At 44.7% G+C, this 27,158-nt stretch overlaps 1 pseudogene; it reads left to right on the top strand.

Moving 5' to 3' along the window:
* The first annotated feature begins 1,172 nt into the window (after window positions 1–1,172).
* Window positions 1,173–25,348, top strand: LOC147750685 (uncharacterized; annotated as a pseudogene).
* The last annotated feature ends 1,810 nt before the right edge of the window (window positions 25,349–27,158 follow it).

The following is a 27,158-nucleotide window of genomic DNA, read 5'->3' as shown; positions in this document are numbered from 1 at the left end:
CGACGGAGAGCTTCCGGTCCGCTCTCCCTGCTGGCCCGCCCCCCGCCCTCCTGAGGCCTCTTAACACCAGTTTGCAGCCTAAGTGAGTGGGACACCCTTGTGATTACCTAACACGCCAAACGGAGGAATTCAGCGCCATTAGCGAGACAGAGCGGCTCACCTTCTTCTCTACTCGGCACCAGTCCACCTCTCGGCGCACCCGCTTCGCGGGTGCCCCTTCGCCTGCCTGAGGAGGGAAAGACAACTGTTGCTGGTTGTGAGGAGCGTAGAGGCGGTAAGGAGGTAAGCGGTAACGGGCGTGTGGCTGCAGCGGGGCTGCGAGCGTGCAGGGACTTCAATTCCCAGAAGTCCCTGCTAGACCGACGGAGAGCTTCCGGTCCGCTCTCCCTGCTGGCCCGCCCCCCGCCCTCCTGAGGCCTCTTAACACCAGTTTGCAGCCTAAGTGAGTGGGACACCCTTGTGATTACCTAACACGCCAAACAGAGGAATTCAGCGCCATTAGCGAGACAGAGCGGCTCACCTTCTTCTCTACTCGGCACCAGTCCACCTCTCGGCGCACCCGCTTCGCGGGTGCCCCTTCGCCTGCCTGAGGAGGGAAAGACAACTGTTGCTGGTTGTGAGGAGCGTAGAGGCGGTAAGGAGGTAAGCGGTAACGGGCGTGTGGCTGCAGCGGGGCTGCGAGCGTGCAGGGACTTCAATTCCCAGAAGTCCCTGCTAGACCGACGGAGAGCTTCCGGTCCGCTCTCCCTGCTGGCCCGCCCCCCGCCCTCCTGAGGCCTCATAACAACATCCTACTCCCGCAGCGCGGGACGCAGCCCGGGCTAAGACCGGGCAAAGAGCGGGCCGTTTAAGGCCGTTCAAGGACGGCAGAGGACGGCCCTGGCCCTGAACCCCTGCTCTTTTGGCCCCAATCGTCATTAACGTCTAAGATGTCGGCCATGCGCAATAGAACCAGAAGTTGCGCGAAAAAAGCTACGGCGGTAGCACAGGTGACTGGACCTATAGACCTTTTTATTTCCCGTGTACATGAGACTATTGACCAAAGTATTGTTTTATTGGAAAAGAGAGTCTCCATGGACCTTGCAAATGCTAAGCGCTCATCCTTGGGTTCTTTGGCAAATGTTAAATCACCCGCTTTGCAGTCTTCAAATAATTGTTCCCTACCCCTAACCATGCCCACTAATAGTGCTTCGACTGTACCAAATACTGTTGATTTATCGGTTGCCCCATCAGACTCAGACCCGTCCTTTGTTGACCTGGAGGTTACACCAGATCTAGAAGCCTGTCAGTTATCTGGCAAAGCGGTGTCGAGTCTGAGTGGGTTTAATGTTGTGGAAACAGCTCCTGTACCTAAAGTTCCTCGGGGAAGGGCTTCCAATCTCCCAAAGGCTATACCTAAGGGTAAAAATAAAGTTAAAGCATCAGTTAGGAATCACAATCTGATTTCCCCTACTCCACAAATGATGACATCAGGTATCCCTTGCTGGGTGCAAAACATGGTAACAGATTTAAAATTAGATCTTGAAGCCACATTAGTAGCACAAATCAAGCCTTTAATTTCTAAATTGGACAGGCTTACATCTTTAATACATTCTAAATGGCCACACAAAACGAATGGGCAAGGGCCTGATCAGCTACAAGGGATTACAGAAGTAGCCCCTAAATGCACACAGCCCCTTAAAGATGTATTAAACAACGCTCAAGCAACTGTAGCCCCTGGGAATCCAGTTATATCCCATCCGCCGAAAACAGGGAACAACTCTGCCCAATCCACAACTATACCCACTTCGAAGGTGAGGGCTCCTATTTTGACTCCCCAACATCCTGTTGTTGACAATAATACCACTACTACTCAAGTAAAAGATGTTGTAGGGAAATCTAATACACCTTCAGTACCTCCTTCTACGAATAAACCTGAAGGTCTTAAGCCAAAGCAGCCACGCTTTAGGTCAATTAATCTACCACCAGAGGTTTCCCCTTTTGTGGTCGTGTTGACAGCAGTCCCCCCGTTGAAGGAGGGAGTAAAAGAAACTTTTACTGAGCTTAGAAATAAATGTGCTCAATGGCTCCACTTACATAAACCTCTACCTAACAACATGAACGGTGAAATTCTTACCGTGCGTAGAGGGGATTGGGTGGGCAGAAGCAAGAAAACAATAGTAGGGGACGTAATTACAGTTAATTTCAGGGATATAGGGGCAGCTAGCTACATATGTAATGCACCCAATAGCGGTCCTGCGACTCAAATTAACCCACTTCCTTTGTCTTATTTTTTACCGATGTCTTCAAGACCAAACCCTCCTTGTTCCACTTTTCAAAGTAATACAGGATCTGTGTACCCCCAGCAACATGCTGCCAAACCCTGGCAGCAAGCACTACACCCGTCTCCTTTTCTTCCACATTATGTTAATTTTCAGCAGCAGCCATTAAATGCTCCATCTTTTCCCCTGCACCATGTTAATTCTCATTGGCAACATCTCCCCCATTTTCCACCACCCCTACTTCAGCCTGCCCATCAGTGGCAGCAACCCTTTCAGCCATTACAACCAGTTAAACACCAATGGCAACAAACGTGGCAGGACTTGCCCCCTTCCCAAGATCGCCTGTTCTCACAATTCGCCCATCCAAACAGATATGCAGTGTTAGACGAGGTAGATTGACTCAGCCCTACTGAAGCTCTGGATTCAAACATCCCTACGTCCTATTTAGAAAAGGCGAGTCCTTCCCCAGTCACACCGTTAGCCGCACTTCTTGAACCCGTAATGGTGTCATCGCTAATACCCCCCCACGTATAGGAAATAGGGGTAGCCTTGATGCATGTACAGCGAATGTTAGCTCCAGATCAAGCCCAGATAACATCTCTTGGGAAGATGGTCCTGCCCTATTACCAGCAATTCAGCCAGAGTCGTCTGTTGTTGGCGACTCTGGTAAACCAGCAGGACTCTCTCTTGTTTCATGGAACATTGCTGGCCTTGCCAGCAAACTAGGTACACCCTTCTGGACCAGCTTTTTGGGGGAGGGATTGGACCTAATTTTATTGCAGGAAACTTAGTGTCTGGACCCTATTAATATTGAAGGGTACGCATCTTACTGTCTTAGAGCCACCAAATCTAGCTCAGGTAGGGCTAAGGGGGGTCTTTTGTTGCTTTTATCCACCAAGCTGTGTGATTGTACGGTCAAATACAGTACGACTGTGGGGACTCACAGCCAAGTTATAAGGGTGGAGTGCAGGAAGAATATTGATTTAGTCGTAGTAAACTTCTACAATAATATTTTTGATGCTACCAGAGGGGATATTCTACTGCCTCTAGAAAGGGAAATTGTCAAGGCCCTTGGTATCTCGAAAAGAAAGGCCGAGGTTGTCTGGGCAGGGGATTTTAACCTGCAGCCCTGCCATTTGTCTAACGGGAACATCTGCGGCTTTGGTGCAGCAACGAGTAGCCATTGGGGAGGCCTGGGGGCGAGGGAGGATTCTCCACACTTCCAACATTGCAATTATGGTTCAACATTAAATAATATGCTAGTCACACTAGACATGACCCTGTTAAACTGCAACACTAACAACCAGGCAATAACATGCCCTACATTTACAGGCAGAGATGCAGGAACATTTATAGATCACATTTTGTTGTCTAGCAGTGGAGACTTTACTGATCTGCATGTAAACGAAGAAAGTCTCAGTGACCATAACAGCCTTCGTGTTACTCTCTTGGGGCATGGTACCTCATTAGTTTTAGGTGGAAAATGTTCAACCGATTTAGTACCTACTAGACCAAAGGGTTTAAGGATTAGATGGACTGGATTAAACTCTAAAGTTAAGCAGAAGGAGGTTCTTACTCAATGTAAGAATCAAATTAGTTCCTGTTTGGATGATGACTGTGATTCTGGTTGCCTAATAGCTCACTTTGTTTCCATGAATAGTATTATTGATGGTATTTTTACTAAGGCCCCGTTAGCCAATAGTGGTCCGAAGCAGGGGTGGTTTGATAAGACCTGTATAGTCGCCCTCCGTGATCTAAAGAATGCTTTAGGCACCAAACCACGCGTTAAGACGGACATACAATACTTTAGGGCTAGATATAAAATAGCAATTAACACTAGGAAAAGGGTATTACAGAATGAGGCGTGGGATAAGTTGAAGGAAGCAGCTGAGACTAAAAACTGCAAACTGTATTGGGAAACAATTAACAGCCCGTTTCTCAATAAAGAAAATGTTCCAGAATTATCTTCTTATGTGGCTTGCAGTGAATGGGTTAGTCATTTTTCCAAAATATTTAACCCAGAAGGGTTATCCTCTGAGTCACTACTACCTGAGCCTACTCCATGGCTACCCCTCCCGTTGGGAATAACATTAGAAGAAAGCCATGAAGCAATTTCTTTAAGCAAAGGAGGCAAGGCCCCTGGCCCCGATGGGGTCCCGCTGGATCTATACAAAGATGAAGCAGCTTTATGGGCTCCCATCTTGGTGAGGATTTTTAATTGCGCGGCAGAAACTAATTTTCCATCCACTTGGGGCCAATCGGTCATTATTCCTTTACATAAGAAAGGGGATAAATCAGAGGCCTCTAACTACCGTCCAATTTCATTATTGGACGCCTCTGTAAAGGTGATGAGTAGGATTTTGCTCAAGAGGCTGGAAGACTGGGCAACTGATGTTAACATCTTAACTAGAGTCCAATATGGCTTTCGGAAAGGCCTGGGCACATTGGACCAGTGTGTAAACCTGGATCTCTTAATCAATAAATATACTGTGGCTAAAAATGGCAACCTCTTTTTATGTTTTGCTGATTTGAGCAGCGCTTTTGATTTGGTTAACCATAACATTCTTTGGGAGGTTTTGCTTGATGCAGGGGCCCCAAGGGAAATAGTTCATTTTTTGGCTAGACTCTACGAAAAACTCTCCTGTAAAGTCCGCTATGGCACCCTTGGTGAATGTACCCTGTTTTTTAAAGTGGCTCGGGGCATACGTCAGGGATGTGTTTTGGCCCCGCTTTTATTTTCCCTCTTTATTAATGACGTCGACCGTTCTTTGGTTGACATCCCAGCAGATGCCCCCATGATTGGTGGTAAACCTGTTCCGCTGTTACTTTACGCGGATGACGCTGTTCTTTTATCCCGAACACAGATGGGCCTTCAGCGCCTAATCGATAATTTTATGCAGTTTATTCAAGTTAGGCGGCTTCGTGTGAACAAAACCAAGACGTATGTAATGACATGTGGTCAGGCAGCTAAACAGGTAAAGCATACCTTTTTTCTGGATAAGGAAAAGTTGACTGCTGTCAAGTCCTTTTGTTATCTAGGAATTACATACAACAATAGCGGGTCTTGGATCTCGGAATTTGATTCTATCAGACTAAAAATGCTGCGGTCTACTAGCAGCATTTTTCGTTTTGCCTTTGAACTTGGCTCACGAAGCATTTTAGACATGATGAATATATACAATGTATGCTGTGTTTCCTCTGCTCTGTATGGGGCAGGGGTGTGGGGACATAGCGAGGGTATATCCTTGCAGAAGGAGGAAAATAAGTTTTTAAGGAGGTTGTTATGTGTTCCCCCTTCTGCCTCCATCCAGTTGATCCATGAAGAAGTCGGGATCGAGTTCATTTCTGACTTAGCAGCAGTCCGGCCACTTTTATTGTGGCGTTCTATTTGGGCTAAGCCAGAGACTCGATTCACTCAGGATATTATTCTTGATTGTATAGGTTTGGACCACTCTTCACGTATATTGTGGTTGAGATACATTCACCGCTGGTATCTCCTTCTTTTTAATATTGATGTGTTCCGTGAGCCTGAAGAGGTTGTTTCTGTCTCAAAAAAAGAAATCAAGACAACGTTCCTAAACTTCCGTAAGGCAGAACGAGATAAAATTTCTGGCAATCTTGTTACTGTGAAATTTTATAAAGATTTAAATCTAACTTCGGGATTCCAATCCTATCTTGTATTTGTGACTCGTCCCTCTCATCAGTATGTTTTAACACGTGTCAGATTGGGCATTGTTCACCATCTGGTTGCTTTTCCAAACACAAGAACCAGTTCAGACATACCCTGTCCGTGTGACAGTATTTCGCGGCAGAGTAGTTGCCACTTCTTACTTTTCTGTAAATTTTTTCATTTTCTCAGGTTAAAATACCTTAAGCCAATTTTTATTAAATATAATATTCGTACTACAGAAACAGCACTGATATTTTTATCCTCACTAGAGAACGAGGAGATTTGCTTTTTTCTGGCTATTTTTATTTTGAAATGTACAGCTGCCAGGAAAAGTATTGTACTATAATATATTTTATACTTACCTGTCTGTACCAATGTTATACAGCTGCCAGGAATTGCTTTATGTTGCTATTACTGTTTACATTCCTGTCTGTATATATACGCCTTCAAATTTTATATCAATTTTATAATTAAGGTATTATCCATATATGTAGATGTCCACAGTATATTATGATTATTTAAAAATTTTGATGTACAGCTGCCAGGCAAGGCCTATTGAATAATTCCTACTGATCTCCTGTCTGTCATTTATGAATGTCTTGTATTTTATGATGGTATGTTGACTTATAGAGACAAGATCACTTATTAATTGTTGCACTCTAACCTTTTGTACATTGTCTTACCATCTTTTCCTATTAGAGTTCATATGGTGATTTTAAATATTTTAACTATGTACTTTTTTTGCTTGTATGATTTGTATGTACAAATCGAATAAAAGCTTTTTGAAATTGAAATTGAGTCAGGATTTTGATGGGCCCACTGCGGAATTCCTCAAGCTGCGTCCGCTCCGGTCGCCATCGTGGCCACACGTTAACATGAAAGTTAAATGTGCTGAGAAATGCACAAATTGACATTACCCTGACATGTCTTTTGATGAAAGTTTCACATCACTGTATTATTAAATAGAATCACTTTATTTATTTCACTCACTGAATAAAATGTATGAATAGAAAATGTTTATTTTTTTTATCTTAATTTTCCTCATTTTATAATAACGAGATGCGTTGCTAAATAATATTCTCTGCAGCTAATGTTCCTAATTCAGATAGCCTATTGTTCATCCTGACAAGCCGTTGTTTCATTGGAAGATTAATAATGTGCCATACCTCTTGGAAAGGAGGTATAAGAATAGAATGACCTCATGCACAGACATAGTTTTATTATTTATACTTCATAAAAAATCAGTAAACCCTCTCTTTGTGAACGTGTGAAAGGATGAGAAGGATCTGTTCTCAAGAAGAATTGAAAGTCAATTGGATGAGAGGAGAAGAAGATGGTACACGAACTGCAACATTTCTTTTCAAATGTTTATATTAGTGTGTTTCTTGAGTAGCATAATGCTTTTTCCACAAGCTTTCCCCAGACACCTTAACCATATAATTTGCCCTCACTGAAGTTGAATACTAACAGCTTTGTGCTGAAGGCTGAATGCTGATCTGCCATCCTTTTTCCAACCTGATTGTCGATTGCAGTCACTACTGCTACTGCTTGATTATTTTAGCTTTATTGCCCAGACTCTACTGAGTCGGTGAACATCCCTTTATAGGAAGTTTGGTTGTTACTGATTTATTGAATGTTGAGCTTTATGATCTACTGCACTCTTCTTCTCTAACTTGGATTCTTTATTGGTTCCTGCTAACCCATTTTGCCCCATTCTCTAGCATGGTGAGTTATTTCCTTCATGGAACACCCTTGAAGCATTGTTAAGTATGATTTGCAGGAACCATTTTTTTTCTCTAAATTCTGTAATCTGACTGATACTTAAACTAACTGAATAAAAGAGAAAGTTAACTCACTAAACCCTCATAATAAAAATAAAAACCTTGAACCTAATCAAAACTCTCATTATTGACTGAACACAGCAATTGTATCATGTGATGCATAGCTTCTGATCTTTTCAGAAATGATTGCAAAAGTCTGTCGCAGAGAAGTAAGAGGAAATACTCCAAGCAGGGATTAACCTTGTTGATGGGAGCTAGAGATGTTCAAACCATCTTATTTAAATCGATTTCCACTACAGCAAATGTGTTCACTCTTAAAACATGCCCTCCTAGATTTATTATTCAATAAATTCCTGATTCTATGAATTGAGGCCTCAACCAACCCCTATCAATCGATCACAGGTTTGTTAAAGCGCGACTACTCATCCGTAAGGGTCTCAAGGCACTGGGGAGGAGAGAGTGTGCAGGTTCCAGTCCATCAAGGAGAGGGTCTGTTGAAGAGCCAGGTTTTGAGGTGTCTCGTGAAGATGGGGAGTGATGTTGTCTACCTGAGGTGGAGCGGGAGGGCGTTCCAGGTTCTGGCTGTGAGGAAGGAAAATGAGCGGCCTCCTGATCTGGTCTTTCTGGCGTGTGGATCACGGCGTAAGCGAGCTGTGCTGATCGTAGGGTTCATTGGGGTGCGCGGAAGTTGATTCTGCTATTGAGGTAGGATGGTCCGGTGTTGTTGAGGGCTTTTTGTGCGTGCGTGAGGATCTTGAAGGTGATTATAGCCTCGATGGGGAGCCAGTGGAGTGTGCGCAGGTGTTGGGAGATGTGGCAGTGTCATGGTAGGTTGAGGACCAGCCTTGTGGCGGCGTTCTATATATTTTGAAGCTTCGGGGTGAAGTTTTTGTTAATTCTGGCATAGAGTGCGTTGCCATAGTCGAGTCTGCTGGTGACAATGGTATGGGTGACGGTTTTCCTGTGCTCGAGGGGGATCCATTTGAAGGTCTTACAGAGGAGGTGGAGGATGTGGAAGCAAGAGGATGTGATGGAGTTGATCTGATGGTACATTTGAGCTCGGAGTCTAGGATGATTCCAAGGTTGCATGCATGGTCCATGGGGGTGGATGAGCTACCAAGGGCGGGGGCCACTAGGTGTCATTTCAGGTGTTGAGTGTGAGCCCATGATGACTACTTCTGTTTTGTCGGTGTTGAGTTGTAGGCAACTGCTTTTCATCCATTTGGCGAACGTTTCCATGCCTTCTTGGAAGTTGTGTTTGGCTTCGTTGGATAGGGAGAGGATGAGTTGGGTGTCGTCTGCATATGAAACAATATTGAGTTCGTAGGTTCTGATGATGGGGTGAGTAGAGCTATGTAGATGTTGAAGAGCGTTGGGGTGAGGAAGGACCCCTGGAGGACTCCGCAGGTGGTTGGTGTGGAATCCGAGAGGAAAGGGGGGAGTCTAACCTGCTGCGTTCTGCCGGAGAGGAAAGAGTTATCCAGTCAAAGACCTTGTCTCGGATACCAGTTTCGTGGAGTCTGCGTATTAGGGTGCAGTGGGATACCGTGTCAAAGGCAGCTGAGAGGTCAAGGAGGATGAGGGCTACGGTTTTTCCTTTGTCCAGTAGTGAGCGGATGTCGTCTGTTGCGGTAAGGAGGGCGGTTTCTGTGCTGTGGTTTTTTATGAAACAGGATTGTGATGGGTCGAGGATGTTTTGCTCTTCGATGAATATGGCAAGTTTGCTGTTGATGGCTTTCTCAATGACTTTCGTTGGGAACAGGAGCAGGGAGATGACTCTCTTTCAGGCCAGGGCATGTGCGAAGTAGATATAAAATGTGTTCTTCTTTTGTGCCACGGCAAGTCTTAATTGCCATCCCTCCAACAGAGTCTCACTTTTGATTCAATTACTTCAGAGCTCCCTAAAAGATGACAAGAGTGCAGTTTGATTAAGGGACCGGGAAAGACAGAGTCCATTTGTATGAGTGAGTGCTGTGCCTGATATTCTTCGACTGCATCCAATGATCTGTAACAAGTTCAATTAATAAGACATTTTCAAGAGTTTCTTAAGTCAATTGCAACTAGTTTTGGATCTAAAAAGTGCATTCCATAGCCCAAGGGCCCCAACTCCCAGGAATTTACCAATGTGTTTGATTCTGTTGAATGATCATTTATGGATCAGCTGAGTAGACGAACAAAGAAGGTTTCTGGCCCAAGATTAGTATCGGGCCAGTTTCTGCAGATATTCTGAATCCTTGTCCCAACACACTTTAAGAATGGTACCAAAAGCCTTGAATTGGAAGCAGGTTTCAACTGAAAGCAAGTGGTGAGCTTTTAATCTGACTGACCTTGAGTGCTGTTGTGAATTCTCAGGATTGGGATGTTATGCACTATCCTCCAACACCAGAACCCCCCAAGCTTGTATAATACGCATGACTAATGATTACACTATCAAAGTGAAACAAGGGAAAGGGTAAAAAAAGATGGGCAATGTTCAGGTAAATACCTCACCCAAAGTATTGGGGCTTACCCAGGAAGGGAGTAGAGCCCAACTACCAAGATACACCTGGAGAACCAAACCGGAAGGAAAGCACTAGGATGAGTGAACTTTAGGGGAAGGCTGGAAGTATGTTCAGGAGAATATATTTACTTCCAAGAATGGCAACTACAGCAACACAGAAAGGAAAGGGATGTATTCCAAAGACCTACCTGATGGGACTTGGCCCACAAGGGAATTGAGGAAGGGAAAAATAAGTAAAGTGCAGGACCACAAAAAAGTGAGAACTTGGAAAAAGTGAAGCAAATTCAACTGCCACTGTTGGAAACATCAAAGACTCTACTGATGCCCTTTTCCAAAAAACATAATCACAGATATCGTTGCCAAATATCCTGGAAGCACCCACGACTCATTTATCTTCAGATACAGTGGCATATACCAGAAATTAGAAAGAGGTGACTTTGATGAAGGATACCTACTAGGTACTGAAGCTCCATGCCCACAGTGAAATGTATTTGCACTTTGTTGGAAAGTGGGTTATTGGTGGGGCAAATGTAGGTCTGCCACTGGCAATACAGCCACTAACACATGGTAGGACTCAGCATAGGTCTTACAAAATTATTCCTATGCTCAACCCTTGGTAACGTGGCTGCAAGCAGGCAGGCTTAACTTCAAAGACAGGTATGTAAAGCATTAAAAAACACCATTTCAGTAAAGCTACTGTGGGGAACCAGAGATATTAATTTTTAAAGATTAGTCACTTTCTACTGCTTAGAAACCAACAGTGCACCTTTTAGTCATTCTGTTTTCTCTGACAGGGACACCTTTAGAAATTGTACTGGAGAATCTCACCAAATATGTTGTGCGCCTTCTCCAACTGGCGTGGTCCAGTTAGAACTCCTTCCTGAAGTTCTGCTTCCGGGTCCCAAAGTATCCAACACACAATCCAAGGTTCTAGAATCTCCAAGAGGGTCCTTGAACGTGTGAAACTTCAATTCCGCATCCACTTGATCAAACTCCTTACAAATCCACTTGTACTCCAGGCTGGGAATTGTTTGTGGGGATGTCCAGGTGAGCTCTGTTAACCTGTAGCTTGCAGGGAGTCCACTCTTTAGTCCTTTTGCCGCATGGTAATCCACTGGGCTGCAGTTTCAGTTGGTGCAGTCTTCAGAGGTCAGGCCTTAGAAATATTTCCACAGCAAAACTTCTCAGCAGGGCACTTCTTGCTTAAGTAAGTTTCAAGCAGCAGATCTGGAGGGCTCTGCCCCTCTCAGATACTTATTCAAAATTCTCTGGGTCAAGCAGCAGGTAACTCCTGGCCAATAGGAGCAGGGTAACTCCTCAAGGCGATGACCACATCCTGCAGAATGTGGCATTATTTTGTCCCAGAGTGCATCAAATCTTCCAAATCCATAATGACTGATTTTCCATCAGAGAGTCAATACCTGGCTAAACCCACCCCCAGGGATGGCTTATTTCCCTAGACTCTCTCCCTACCATCTGCACATACCTTCCTTAAGCCTAGCCCTGACTCTGGGTCAAAAGTGTAAAAGTGTAACTGACACCCAGGCCTCCCCTCTGCCTTTGAAGAGAATGGTTTATGACTCCACTCCCTGGCCTGGTGTTCCAGGCCAGGGAGTGAGCTGGTAACCCCAGGGGCTCTTTATCACCTCTTCAAAGCAGCCTGGCTAATCCACTTAACTCTGACCAAGCAGGGCAGACCACTGGAAGGCTGAATTTGGACTTACACACAAGAAAGTCTTATAACTTCTTGTATGTACACTTTAGGAGAAATTCAACAATATGATATAGTGGATTTACTAGCACTATTCTGGGAAGTCTATGAATGGCCAGTCTAGTTGTCTCCTATCAATAATTATTAATCAATAACTTTCTACCGTGTTAACCTATGTAACAAGGGATTTGCAATGGGAAAAATGATTTGGGGCATTTTTCCAGCACCAGGGCTTACAAAAACATATTTTATAATTACTTGCCTTACATCTACAGGAACCCCACCACATGTGCAACTAGGGGAGGCTTTAGGGGTTCTGAATCTGTAGAAATATTGCAGATTCTCCTTTAATTGTGCTCCTAGCATCAAGGTCGAATTTGAGCAGCACTTTACCACAATGTGGAGAGTGAGATGTGAAATTTCACTTTACCCAGGCATATAAAAACTATATTTATAAGGGTGTACCTTATATATAACTGACCCCCCCCCCCCACCCCTGGGATACCTAGGGAAGATCCTGGGGGTCCCTAATATGCCAAAACATTGTAGGTTTCCCATTTTTAAGTGCCCCTACCACCAAAGTTTAGTTTGGGCACAATTTACTTTTTAAAAGCAGTCCTGGTACCCAGGGCTGTTTTTAAACTGACCTCAGGCTTCAGCTGGGCACACATGCAAGTGCATAAAAAGCTGCTGACCTCTCAGCTGCCATGCCCCAGGGTACTGGGGACTTCTAGGTAGTTTCAATCCCCTGCCCTATTATATACAAGGGGCTTATGGGATAGGTCATGCCAATTACAGGGGTGCCTCACCATACCATAGTGTAACCTAGTGTATGTTAGGTGTTTTAACTGTATTCTAATATGCCTCTTTCAGCTTAGCATTGGCCCTGGTTAGGCAGAGCCCAGGGTCAGTCAAAATCAGTTGCCACCAGCATCAGTCAGCAAAAAGTTGGGGGGTGCCCAGGGCACAGGATGACTTAGCAACACACTTAAATGTCTGTCTGCATGTTGCCTCACCATCATGAATCTCACCCCAGGTGACAGAGCATATGCCCTGCGTACATGGATCCTCACACCATACCTGTCTCCCACCAACTCACCTGAAAGGCATTACAACAGGGCACATAAACGCACCAAGTCAGTCATCGAGCACACATTTGGCATCTTGCAGTATGTGTCTGAGACAGTCTATAAAATTGTGGCAAGCTGTGCCATAAACCACAACATTGCCTGCGGGCGTGGCTTGCCCATGGAGGTGTCTGATTCAGTCTAAATAGATGAAGACCCTGGCCCACTAGCACAACAGCCAAACAATGGAAGCTCAGCAGCAGAGGGGAGAAGGTGCAGGTACCACATAGCCAGCCAATTTTCTTTTTAAGGTATGTCATTACCATTCACAGTCTCCACACAACAATGACCACAAAAAGTTAATATGAAAAATTCAATTTCCCTTTATTTGAAGCAGCGACGGCTCGTGGAGGGAGTTACGGTGGGGCAGGAGGGTGGGGAGGGGGAGGGGCAGGGTGGAGGTTGCTAAAAACCGGCATATGGATAATTGCAGGTAAGGAAACAATTTAATTAATAAAACGAATTTCGTAGCTCGCACTGCATTGCATTTTGCGATGCAAGGCGCACTACGAAATTCGTTTTATTAATTAAATTGTTTCCTTACCTGCAATTATCCATATGCCGGTTTTTAGCAACCTCCACCCTGCCCCTCCCCCTCCCCACCCTCCTGCCCCACCGTAACTCCCTCCACGAGCCGTCGCTGATTTGAAGGACATGTCAATTGACAATGCTTGACAACCTGTCCAGCTCAAATCACACAACCAAATGAAAGTAGAAATATCATGTGGTTATTGCACCGCCAAAAACAGAAGAACATACACTTTTCTACACAACAAATCATTTCATGCCTCTAGGTCCAGAATGTGGGGATCTGTCACTGCTGCATAGGTGTATCTGCAGTAGAGACACTGCTGTGACTGGACACCTCACTGTCAGCTGTCTCTGTGGCTCCTGCTGTAGCATCCATGTTAGTCCGGATTGCCTCAACTGCAGCTGTAATTTCTGGCATCCCCCTTGTAACGTCACCACTGTAGTTACCCATTTCTATCTGCAGAGCCAGGGTGCACTTGGTGTGTTGCGTTGTTGCTGTTGCCAGCCTACCAATTGCCCTGGTCATTGTAGTATAGCTTATGGGTCCATTGGCGACATTTGCTAACTTAGCATGAGCTTAGCTGCCATGAGGCTACTTTTGTGCATGACACTGCAAGCATATATTTCCCAAGACTCTGTTTGTGCCCCTTTCACATGAGAACTGTCTGCTTTTGGCGTTCTCTGCTGTGGTCTGAAGTTTAGTCTGCACACGAGGTATAAGGTCGATCAAAAATGCCCATGTTATTCTGTTCTGGTCAGTCCCTCGCACCTAGACATAACATACTACCCACAGCTGCTCTACTGGAAATCGTGTGCTTTATTATTGCAATCTAAACATGTTTTGAGACACTTGGAGAGACACCTTTCCAGAGAGAAGAGCTGTGCTTGCCATCTGATGTGAACCTTTCATCTAGGCCTTGAGGTATGGGGTCTGCTGACAAAGCCCAGAGGTCATCTTTTTTATAATGAACTATTACTTACCATGGGGATGGTAGTTAGGTCTCTTAGGGGCATATTATCAAGAACAGGCGATAAAATTATCGCCGCTTTATCGGCAGGAAACTGCTGCTAAAGCGCCGATAATGGGCTTGATAATATGCCCTTGGGAATTCCCATAGCAGCCCAGGTTTACACCAGTACCATAAAATGCATTAGTTAAAATAAACATTTTAAACTATACTGCATCTTTGATTACTCGAATTGTGGACAAGTATGAGTGAGTGAGTGAAAGAGTTGTCTGCCTTCCACGATTCCCAAGACAGAGTGACGTGTTTTGGGTTCTCTAATCATTGGTAGCTTCGCTGTAGTTGGAGACCGAATGAGTCACAATAGCTAGTCGGTTTGGGATTTGGGGTGCTACTGTGGTAGGTTGGTACACCTCTATTCACTGAGGTCCCGTTTTCCTGTGCATAGTTCTGTATATGTGCAGAATCCCTGCAACATCACAGAGTGCATTCCGGGTACCCTGCTGCGCTCCATTCCCCTGTACTGTACTGTTTCTTTTAATTCAGTTCACAGCTGCACAATAGCCCCTGTAAGGGCATCAAATTTCCCCTCAATGCGGCTCCATTCCCCTGTACTGTACTGTTTCTTTTAATTCAGTTCACAGCTGCACATTAGCCCCTGTAAGGGCATCAAATTTCCCCTCAATGCGGGCCTGGTTGTCAGCCATTTGTTGGGTGATGTTAAGAAACCCCTGGCTCAACTTGGAATTGATCAGCCAGATCTATTTTTGTTGCAGGTGCTGAACCTTCAACATGGATCGCTCGAGGTCACCAAACGCCGAGTGTGTGCTGGCTCTGGTGTGGGTGGAGTATGCATTCGACCTTGAAACCGCCTTCCTGACTGCTGTGTTGGATGCTGATCCCAGATCCTTGTGCCCAAAGAGCGAGGGGATGGTGCTTGCTTCTGTGTTGCTGGTGTGTCATGCGCTGGAGCACTTTACAGGACATGTGAACAACTTGGCTCATCTTGCCCTTCCTCCATCTGGACCTGCTCCTGATTTGCATAAGTCACATCTCCCCTTGGATCTTCTTCCAGAGGTGTATCTATGTTTCAAAAGGGGAAATAAAGAAAATGTTCTGAGTCACCATCACAGTGGTGGTACTATGTTCACAACTCATGTTAGTCCCTGACTGCACTGTTTATGTGTCTTACTACATTTCCCATAATGCACCAACTGTGACTTTTATATCATGTAGATGGAGCTTGTAGGTGCAGTCAGGTCTGGGTGTGGGGGCATGCATGCATGCATGGAACTGGTTTTTGTTTGACACTTTGTTGCACACATTTCAGACTTACTTTGTGGTAGTGGAGGTTGAGATGTGTAGAGGGTCCAAAATCCCACTACTGCCTATCTCTCAAGGGTGCTTTCCACCATTTCCTCTGCAGCTGATGCTTCTGGGACATTGGCTGGACCTCCTCCTGTTCCTTGTGCTTCTCGCAGCCATGCTGCCACCCTCTCCTTGGCCTTGGAGTGCAGGTCGTACCACTGTTTCTTAATGTCATCAAGGGACCAGTCAGCCACACCAAGGGCATTTATACGTAGCTGAATATTTCACCATTTTCACCTTTTCTATGCTTCTTGGTACAGTATGTAAGACCTCCCGAACAGCTGCTTGTGGTTGTTGCAGCATTATTCAGTCAATATGTTGAGTTCCTTCTCATAGAATTAGAGTTTGTGCAGCCTCTATCTCCCAGCCTTCTCACTGGACTTGCTGGACATCTTGCTTTACTGTGCTTGGCTGGCTTGCAGTGTTGGACTGTGCTGCTGCCACCTTGCCATGTGCTGTCACTTTTGTTCAGGATTCTCCAGGGATACCACTTCCTGGTTTGGGGTCCGTCTGCTCTCCCAGGAAGTGTTTTTTTTTGCATTGGCAAAGTTGATCTGTCTAGCCTTATTTTTGTTTTATTATCTGTAAACATCTCCAAATAGTGTAAAAGCAATAACATTAAAAGTACTGTTGTCTTAAAGGTGACACTCATGTTTGCAAAAAACAACCACTGCAAGAATATATTGAAAAATGTAAACATGAAATTAAAAAAGAAATTAGTTTACCAGCCCTTGCACACAAGTGGACTACTTGTTAGGAGGATATACACATGTTCAAGAGTCAAAATTGCCAATGCTTACAATCAAGAGAGCCAATAGCTGAAGTAAGCTGGCCCATTGCCCTTTGCTGTAGGCTGTGGTGGACAGAAGCAAAATGTGAATAGCCATGCACAGTTTTCTCATCAATAATTTTACTGCAAATGTAGCAGTGATATTATCTATGATTAATCACACTAGAAAGTCAACTCAAGAGAGAATGTTGCCATACCAGGCACACTCCTAAACTGCAATTCTCACAAAAATACCTGGATGGTTCCGACAACCCTACCCAAATAGTAAGTTGACACCAAAAATGTATTAATAGGGACAAGAAATGAGGAAAATCATGTCTAAAAGGATAATTATTGTCTTAAAGAGAACCCTCACTCACCCGAAGGTGATATGCTTCATCATTGGGTTCCCTCTTGCACACTGTGACCGCAAGGTGCACAGTGTGGGATACAACTCTCCCTCCGGAGAGGAGCAAGAGGTGTTTTAATTAACTCCAATGTAAGCCTGGGCGTAGTTCGCGTAGCCGCACTCCGCGAGCTACGCGAAGATGCACTTGCACTCCGCGAACTACGCATAGCTCCGCGAGCATGCGTAGTAGCTTGCTTGACCCGTTCGAGAGCCATTTTTCGTCTTCGGGAGCGCCGTGGAACTCTGGAACCTGCTCGACACCACATCTCCAGACGTCGCCTTCCTCACGGAAACATGGATGAACGCCTCCTCAGCGCCCGACATCGCCGTTGCCATCCCGGACGGATACAAGATCACCCGGAGAGACCGCGCCAACGAGACAGGAGGAGGCATCGCCATCGTCCACAAGAACACCATCCACATCACGACCCACTCAGATGACACCCTCACAGCCGCTTAACATCTTCACTTCCAGATACACACCGACCCCAAGACCACACTCAGAGGCACCCTCATCTACAGACCCCCAGGACCTCGCACACAATTCAGCGAAGACATTGCAGACTTCATCAGCCCGCACGCCCTCGCCTCCGCTGACTACATCCTCCTAGGGGACAACAACTTCCACCTGGAGAACAACAACGACAACACCACCACCACCACCACCACCCTGCTGGACAACCTCGCCAACCTCGGACTAATGCAACTGGTGAACACCCCCACCCACTACGCCGGACACACGCTTGACCCAGTCTTCTCCTCCAGCAAGTACATCTCCTTCAGCCACTCCACCGGACTCCACTGGACAGACCACAGCTGCGTCCACTTCAGCTTCAGAAAGACCACGACTCACCACCACCCGCAACAGGTTCCCCGCAGGAACTGGAACAAGATCACCACCGACCAGCTCACCACTTCACTGAGCCAGAACGCTCCCGCCAGCTCAACGGACCCCAACCAAGCAGACAACAACCTCACACAGTGGATCACCAATTGCGCTCGCCCAACCAGCCTCGACCACTCGCAGTCCGGCTTCCGCGCCAACCACAGCACCGAGACCGCCCTCATCGCAGCCAATGATGACATCTGAGCCCTGCTCGACAACTGGGAAACAGCGGCCCTCATCCTCCTGGACCTCTCCGCAGCATTCGATATGGTCTGCCACCGCACCCTAGTGCAGCGCCTCAGCAACATCGGAATCCAAGAGAAGGCACTGGAGTGGATCATCTCGTTCCTCACCGGAAGAACCAGAGAATCCGCCTCCCCCCATACAGATCCAAGGCCACCGAAGTCATATGCGGCGTACCACAAGGATCATCACTCAGCCCCACCCTCTTCAATGTCTACATGAGCCCCCTCGCAGCCATCGTACGCCAACACAACCTCAACATCATCTCCTACGCCGGCGACACCCAGCTGATCCTCTCCCTCACCAACGACCCAGGAACCGCCAGAACCAACCTACACGAAGGGATGAAAGATGTAGTCGAGTGGATGAGGAACAGCCGCCTGAAACTGAACTCAGACAAGATGGAAGTCCTCATCCTTGGATCATCACCCTCCGCCTGGGACGACTCCTGGTGGCCCCCTGCCCTGGGCAGCGCACCCAAACCAACGGACCACGCACGCAACCTGGGCTTCATCTTGGACTCCTCCCTCTCGATGACCAGACAAGTCAACGCCGTCTCGTCATTATGCTTCAACATCCTACGCATGCTCCGAAAGATCTTCCGATGGCTCGCCACCGAAACCAGGAAGACGGTCACACAGGCACTCGTCACCAGCCGACTGGACTACGGAAACACCCTCTATACCGGAACCACAGCCAAACTCCAGAAAAGACTCTAACACATCCAGAACGCCTCCGCACATCCCGATATCCCCCGACACAGCCACATCTCCGGACACCTGAGAGACCTTCACTGGCTCCCCGTCAGCAAGAGAATCACGTTCCAACTCCTCACCCACGCACACAAGGCCCTCCACGACCTGGGCCCCAGGTACCTCAACAACCGCCTGACCTTCTACACTCCGTGCCACGCATCCAAAGAACCACCATGGGAGGAAGATCCTTCTCCTAATTGGCAGCCAAGACTTGGAACTCCCTCCCCATCCACCTCCACCTGACCCAAGACCACCTCTGCTTCAGGAAGCAACTCAAGACATGGCTGTTCGAGCAGTAGCGGTCCCCCTCCCCCAAGCGCCTTGAGACCCTCTGGGTGAGTAGCGCGCTATACAAATATCCTGATTGATTGATTGATTGATTGCCTGCATGCTCGGGATGTGTAGCGCGCAAAGTTAACCATGAGGTTTGTCCCGCCCGCTCGCGTCCCCTTATTTCCGGTCACTACTAACGTGTTCGCGAGTTATTCTGTGCCAGATTGCAGTTTCTGCGTGTTCGGCAACTCGATCTTACCGACAAGCATCCTCGCGCACGCGAACATGCTATTGAGCGCGCGAGAACTACGCTACGCAGCAGTTTGCGGAGTATTCGACAACTTCGCGTTCTCCGCGGAGCGCGGAGTTGCCGAAACTCCGCAAACTCCGCGAACGGAGCGTAGTTCTTTGCCCAGGGTTACTCCAATGTTGTGATGAGTGAGGGGCAGAGTGCAAAAAATGCAAAGAAAATAGTGAATTAAAACTACTACTTCCTTCTACGGTTCTAGCTGCACATGTCACAGGAATCTATAGTGTAGTTATCAAAAACTAAAAAGGAACACTTTGTCACACATTCTCTTAGGCACTTTCATTATATGCTAATCAAAGGAGAAAGGATCACTTGTCCTGCACAACCTTAGGTATGCAGGAAGAACGGAGGATGTCCCTGTATAAAAGACCCTCATGCACGTGATGGGTATGGTGGTATCTGAAGCGGTATATCTTGGTTCTCCGCTTTTGAACCAGGTGTGTGCATAATCATTAGGTCGATCAGGTTATGCAGCCTCCACCAGGAGGTTCGTACCCAAGGTTGATGCAGTAGTGAGCCAGTGATGAGGGATTTAAAAAACCGCAAAAGCCAGAAACTCGAAATTTTTATTTTGTCTGGTTTTGGGTCTAGTAAACTCTATGATAGTGCATCTTACGAACTGGATTATGAGTAATAGGTGCACTGAGAGTATTGAAAATCAAGGGTAGTGGGGGGTGGTTAAAAATTGGTCAACGTGTTTCTGCCACTGTGGCCTGGGTTTAGGACTTATCTTCTAATCAAGGGTGGGGGAGATAGAACGTTGATCCATTCAGTTTCCAATTTTGCATATGCTAATCAAAGGAGAAAGGATCACTTGTCCTGCACAACCTTAGGTATGCAGGAAGAACGGAGGATGTCCCTGTATAAAAGACCCTCATGCACGTGATGGGTATGGTGGTATCTGAAGCGGTATATCTTGGTTCTCCGCTTTTGAATCACGTGTGTGCATAATCATTAGGTCGATCAGGTTATGCAGCCTCCACCAGGAGGTTCTTACCCAAGGTTGATGCAGTAGTGAGCCAGTGATGGGGGATTTAAAAAACCGCAAAAGCCAGAAACTCGAAATTTTTCATTATATACATCAAAATATTTCATACCATACTTTTGCTGTTCAATTCACATCATTGAACATACCTTCCCACCAAATTGTCCAATCCCAGTCATCCAGCTATATTCTTAATCTATGCCGATGACTCTTGGATTTCACTGTCAGACAGAACAATATTCCATGAAATCTCACCCGCCCGTCTGCAATTTGCGAGCCTCATTATAATTACCAATCAAACATTAAGATAGTATTGCTAAGTAAATAATCTCCCATAGCGATATAAAAAGGTCCATTGCGGTCTACATAGACCGCGTATGTTACAAGACGTGTATAGTTAAAAAAACAACACATCATCACGGTGCAATGAAGACCTTACCGACTTTCCTGGAGCCTGCTATTACTGCATCGAAGCCAAAGAGAAAGTCCGACTGGCTCGAAAGACATTTAAATATGCTACACTGCCGGCATCTCGTGTCTAGTGACCCGGAAGTGTTAACAATACACAATGTCACACTAATTGTAATACGAGCGGGGTGATTTACATGATTACTTGCCCATGCTCATTATTATATATTGGGATGACCACACGTAAGGTTAAACATAGAATGGTTGAACATCGTAGTGCGTTTAGATGCAAGAAATCTAACACATGCATGACTAGACACTACATAGATATTGGCCATGCTGAAAATGACTTTTCTTGGGTTATTGTGGACAAACTTAGATATGATACTAGTATGGGTCCCCTTGAGAAGGTACTGTTTAGGCGAGAACAGAGATGGGTTTTCTGCACAAAGAGTCATGAGAGAGGATTGTATGAGGATATACCATGGGGCTCATTATAAGAATCTATTATGCACCTATATTCTATAATATATGGTGTAGCGACTGTATATAATGATTGAGATGTGAATGACACGGCAGTGTCTACCCCATACTGTCGTACACCTATATATACCATAGAATATCATCACACTGTTAGTATACATGTGAGTTAGTTTTGTCCAATGTCCGCTTGATTTCTACTATGTTGTTTAGGGACTTTTTTGGTCTAAACTACAATTTCAAGCATGTCTGCAGTTCTAACGATCACTTATATTTAGAACTAGTCTCCATGCGTGTAGTTTAGTTTGCATACATAAATTGTCCTGTATGATTTTTGTAAACTTTTTTTGTTTGCCCCTTTTGATATCGTTGCATAGGGAAGCGGGTCCAAGCTATAAACTACAATTAAAAAATGCTACAATATGGAGGACCAGAGGGAAAATATTTAAAGCCCTATCAGATGTAATCCCCCTACTCCTTATTATGTCAAAAACAAAGAAATTTGGCGGCCTAAAGATCTATGTGCTTCAGAGATACAATCGCTGAACATGTCCTGCTATTCTCACTATCTACTGTCTGTCAAGAGAGTGAAAAGGAGGCACAATGATGCAGAAAGCTAAAGTTAGAAAAGAAAAAGTGAACCGAAGCCACTCCTGGATATTTGGTATACCATCATTGCACATATGAGTGTACCCAGTGTCATCATCTGGGTATTACCAAACAACTATCTCTAGTTTTCCTTTGAACGTTAGGAAAAAACAGGAGGTATAGTTGTATCCTCTTGTGGATTCTCACAAGAAAAAGGTGTGCGCAAGGAAAACATTTTCTTTCAAAAAATCGTTATGTGAAAAAAGCAGTGCATAAAGTGAAAACTAGGAAATAAAATAGGATAAACCCCCGAGATATACACTACATCCATTCATTTAATGTATACTCAGCAAAGTTTTCCAATTCAAAACCAAAGTGCAGGTGAAAAGAAAGACAGTTAGAAACTAATCACTGTCTATATGGTCAACATGTTTCAGCCTTGGGGATAAGTCTCCCTGGCTTTCATCAGGACCTCTAAAGAAGTATTGTCACTGCAACATTAAATAAAGGATAAATACATACAGTGTGTATCCTGTTTCAAATCCTTGAGACAAGCATGATGCTTACTGATATCTAAGGAAAAATTAAAAAAGTATATAAATGGCCTCTGCATCATCGATTTTAGTGCCAACATGTTAAATGAATTAAGACATTGTTTGGTAAATAAACTAAGTGCTTACCACTACTTGTCCAGGTCTGGACCTCACCTCGCTCGGATACAGCTCGAGTATCATAAAATGAGGCTCAGCTCTAAAAAGTAATCAAATATATAACTCAAAAAGTCTAACATTACTTATTTATGTAGATCATCGCAGCCGTCAGAAATCAGCCACCAACAGAAATTCAAATTCATCCTAAAATCTTAACTTCTATATAACACGGAGAAATGAGCAAAGGCGTAAGGTTAATAACTAATGCCAAACAATATAATTAAAAGAACTGCAAATTGCAATACTACCAAATGTGCCATTGATCTGATTTTTTTAAAACAAGGTAAACATTTTGACTGTCTACATGGTAGAGGTTGGACCAGTTGTAAATTTTTCACGAAGGCACCATTTTTACCAATTATGCCACAACAAACATGGAGAAGCTGCATGCTACAACAGGACATTTATTAAAGTCCATTGATCTAACTAGGATGTAGTACAGAAATTAACTTGCATCAGGAATGTTCTGAACTCGAAAATGCGAGCAGGCAAATAAATGTCAAATTCTGATGTACGAATCTAAACTGGCAGCAATTGTGCTCCTCAAATCACCTCTCCGTCGGTACCTCTAGGCGAAGACTCTCGCTGGGGTGGAGGTAAACTAACAGAGATGCCGGCATGTTTAAATACTGAGAAGTTCAGGTGTTGCAACTTCACCGAGCGCTTAACGCGTTTTGATGACGTATGTACAAGAACTACAATGTGATTGCAAGGCTGATGGGATATGTGGTCCTTGCCGATTCCACGATTCACACCAAGCATTTGTATGATTTATCTACGAACATGACAAACTAGTCACGAACCTTAGAGCATACTGCAACTTCAAAATTACACAGATTCAGTAGTAGCGCTAAAATACACCATTGGATATCTGGCAGTGAAAGAACTACGAAATCTTGCAAGCCTGCTGTGATACGTAGTTAACACATTGACTTAGATTCCTCTTTGGTGGTGCAACCATGATGGGTCAATAGGCTTATCCATCGGACATCCAGGTGCTCATGTTATGTCTGTGGAGGCAAGTCCGTGGAAACAACACTAAAGGTTATGTTAAATGCAAGAAAGACTCTAGGGCGTATAACCCTACTAAAGATAGCAACCCGTGAATGAACTACAATAATCCCGCAAGCCTGCTGGGATATGTAGTTGGGAAGTAACTTTCATTCATGTTTAAGCTGGAAAAAAGGACAGATAAATAGATTTGTCCACCGGACATCAAGATGTTAATATTATGTCTATTGATACGAGTCTGTTTAAAAACCATGAAGATTTAGTTATTTACCAGGACACAGCCGTGGGATTAAAAAAAGCAATAGCAGACATAACTTATTGAACACAATAACTTAAAACCAATATAGTGGTCAATTACAGAATAAAATAAAGCACACACTATCATGTGGAGGTGTACACTAGAACTGTTTGTGTTTATTCAATAAAGAATGTGTTGATATGTAATGATATGAAATATGAGACCTACTTTTGGAAGATCAAATTGATGTTCTGTTTCTCACGGAGACATGGCTGAATGCTGACTCTGCGCCTGAAATCTTGGAGGCACTCCCTAATGGCTATGAGCTCTTGAGAATAGACAGAGTAGCAGGACGGGGGGAGGCATCGCAATTATTTACAAACATGGCAGGCCTGTTTACTATCAGTTTGGCCACGAATTACATTGTGAAGGGGCTACTGATATAGAGACCCCCTGGACCACATCTGCGTTTTACGCACAGCCTGATTGACTACCTCATTCAACCAGCCATATGGTTTGAAAAACTATTGGTGCTGGGAGATATGAATTTGCATCTTGACGATGCACTCAGCTCTGGGGCAGAAAAGTTACGCCAGGAACTTGAAGTACTACAAATAGTCTTAAAATCTGAACTCCCCACCCATAAACAAGGGCATTTGCTTGACCCTATTTTTGCCAACTGGGATGCGCTGGATACAGAGCTTTCACTTCCGGTGCTTTGGTCTGATCATTTTCTGATCCCGTTTAGGATCAAGCTGCCCATTTTAAAAACTCCGGAGGGAGCCAAGCCCGGAATAAAAAGAAGAAAGTGGGTTGGTTTCTCACAGGGTGCTTTTGACCTGGCCTTCTTGAGGGAGGGTCCTCCCTCCGGGCAGGATGTAAATGGGGTCTGCAAAGCTCTCGAGAGACGTATTATTGCTGCTCTTGACTGTACCGCACCTTGGTCTTCTAAAATGTCCACGAATAGACGTAAAACGGCGCCTTGGTTTAGCGAAGAATTACGTTGCGCTGAAACCACTTGTGAACAGTTGGAAAGGCGATGGAGGAAGGCTTTCTCTGCTCGCCTGAAAGTAGACTACAAACTTAGCCTTGAGAACTACCACTCACTTATTAGAAAGGCGAAGGCAGCCTATTTTAATGATAGAATACAAACAGCAGAGAACTCTACTAAAGTGATGTTTAAGATCTTTACACAGATTTCTTCCTTGGCATTCGCAGCAGCACCTTGCGCTGGCTCTGAGGAGTCATGCAATCGCATAGCGGAATATTTTGCGGATAAGGTGGAGAGGATTTACTCTTCCTTTCCTAATTCTGCTTGTGATGGGAAAAGAGTGGAAATGGAAGTAGTGAAAATGCAGGGTCTTTTTGAATTTGATGTACCGCCTCAGGACATCCTTAAGAAAATTGCCATTGGTATTAAATCAGGCTCACCTAGGGACCCGGCTACCCCTAAGGTGTTGAGGAGTAGTGTGGATGCACTAGAGCCTTTTCTGAGACACCTTTTAGAACTGTCTTTTATTTCAGGGGTGGTCCCAGAAATGTGGAAGGAGGCTGTGGTACTTCCCCTACAGAAATACTTGGCTGCCCAATTGAGGAACTCGCTCCCGCAGAAACGATTTTTAGGAATGCTCTGAAGAGCTACCTTTTCCCTGCGTCCTAATCCTGTGTGAAAGGTGCTAATGTTCTTTACTGCCACTGCAGCGCGGGGACACACTGGCTCAGTGTAACCAAGCGCTTTATAAATGTAACTATTATTATTTTATTATTATAATAACTGTCATCGCATAAAAAACAGACTCATATACCACATTTTGTTAAGGGAGTAATGATATTCTCAGAGTGGTAATTCAAGAGGCTCTGTTTGAACCGAAATGAACAGAACAAATGTTATAATGCTTGATGTCTGTGCATAGGCTCTAAAATGGCGCCTGATGTTCTCGATGCTCTAAAGTTGTCCCCACTCAAACAAGATAGGGCAATACTATTTGGTCAAAAGTGACTTCCAGGGGATCACATCAATAAGACCCATGGTGTCACTGGATAGTCTAAAAACCCATCTCTGTTCACGTTGGAATAGATAGGAAGGGATGTCACTAACGTGTGGTGGTATGAAAGGTTTTTCAAGAACTGTCCACAAGAAGTCTTCAGGCTTATGTTCTTTCTCAACAAAATGTTTTGTCAATTTCGTTATTGTTTTCTTGCACTCAAAGGTGCTCTTGTGTTCCATCATGCGGAGTTTGACCCTGCGTGTGGTCATTCCGACATATTGGTATCCGCAGAGACAGCTAATCAAATAAATTAGAGTCTCACTATTACAGTTCGTAAAACCTTTCTGTATCCAAGCTTTGGAACTGCCAGCTTTGACTGTTTTAGTTAGTTTGGTCTGAGCACACACACCACAGGAACCACAAGGGTAATGGCCCTGTACTTTTGGCAACCCCCACAATGTGGTTTCTTTATCTTGCTTGATACTTTGTGGTCATGTGTGGACTAGCTTATCCCGTAGATTATAGCTCCTTTTTAGTGCAAAAAGCAGGAAAGGTATCTTGTCAGTACAGCTATTCAAAATGCACCAGTGTCGTCTTATACTCTTTTGTATTCCATTAGTGAGGGCACTAAATGTATGTACAAAAATCAGCCAGCCCAGTTAAGGTTTGATTGTAGATTTTTCAATCAAAGCTTCACGGTTGTTGTTAGTGGCACGTTTATGAGCCCGTTTGATAAGTCTTCTTGGGTATTGCTTCTCTTCTAGTTGTTTGCAGCGATTAGTCGAATATTCCTCATATTATTCTATAGTAGAGCAATTTCTTCGTGTTCGTAAGAACTGCCCATAGGGCAGGTTTTCACAAAATGATTTCGAATGTTGGCTATCGATCCGTAACAGCGAGTTCCGAGCCATGGGTTTACGATACAATTCACTCTGCAACCAGCCAGATACATGAAAGATCGACAGGTCGAGAAAAGCGATTTTTTCTTTATTCGCTTCTACAGTAAACCTCAGGAATTGATTTCTACTATTAAGCCAATCTTTGAAGTTAGCCACCGATTCCAGGTTGCCCCGCCATATGACAAAAACGTCATCAATATAACGTTTGCAAAACTGAATCAATTCAAAGAATGGATTCGTAATGTTGAGGACATGTTCCTGCTCAAAAGCTTGGATACAGAGGTTTCCCAAG

This window comes from Lissotriton vulgaris, chromosome 1_1 (assembly GCF_964263255.1).
Source record: "Lissotriton vulgaris chromosome 1_1, aLisVul1.2, whole genome shotgun sequence".
Taxonomy (NCBI): Eukaryota; Metazoa; Chordata; class Amphibia; order Caudata; family Salamandridae; genus Lissotriton; species Lissotriton vulgaris.
The sequence above is the reverse complement of the archived record's forward strand: the minus strand, read 5'-3'. Positions and strand labels throughout refer to the sequence as shown.